Here is a 918-nt window from a genome sequence, read left to right as displayed (position 1 = left end):
AACTTTTTGGAAGGAAACTGGAAATTTGCCAGTAGGCTGCCTGGGGAAAACCCCCACACACTCAGTAAGAAAAAAAAGCGGTTGTGGTCTGAAGTGGAAAACTGCTTGAGTTCACAACTTTCTTGTCAAACCTCCGCTGAGCGTCTGTCACCCTCTGACAGCTGGAAAAACTTCTGCAACCTTAGCGACAATTAACATTAGGATGTTTGACATTTAATAGGTGCACAGCCATTGTTAGGAATTATTAAGTCTTCATTTTTCACACCATTATACCAATCATTCCTAATTTAAAGTGGCCTTCTTTACTCCCAAATGGAATATTCTTCATTGACAAATGATAGTATAATAATCTATTTCACAGGCAAGGCGGGTAAAACTGCCTGCAGTGTTTTAGTGTGTAACATCTGTTCATATTGATCTTGAGAGGTTCTTTTTCCTCATTTAGAAATATTTCATCCGTAGATACACACACGGGAAATAACTTTACCATCAGCTTTTGACTCATAAGACTTGTCCCAGAGCGGTTGCTGGGTAACGTCCCCTAGTCTTATATACTTTGTTCACGGGCGTGAGAGCTACACATCTTTTCATTTCATTCATCACAAAGAAAGCAATAAGTGTGCACCCACAGAGTTTGGCTTGACATCGAGGCCGTTCAAATATCTTGCTCCTGATGACATGTGACGTCTAATGCCAGTGAGTGGACACAAGTAATGGGAGCTCACGTGTGTTGAGTTTATAAGTGTAGCAGCAAGTACTTATGTGTAAACTATAGAGATTTACTCTCAGTGGGATCTTTTTCTTGGTAAAATAAGACTTGATTTTATTAAGTAAAAAACATAAATATTATGTAGCTCCAGGTTACATCAACAGACATTATTTACAGCAGTGAGAAACAGATCTGCATCTGCAGTCACA

This window comes from Gouania willdenowi, chromosome 7 (genome assembly GCF_900634775.1).
Source record: "Gouania willdenowi chromosome 7, fGouWil2.1, whole genome shotgun sequence".
In the NCBI taxonomy this organism is placed as follows: domain Eukaryota; kingdom Metazoa; phylum Chordata; class Actinopteri; order Blenniiformes; family Gobiesocidae; genus Gouania; species Gouania willdenowi.
Note: the sequence above shows the minus strand (reverse complement) of the source record.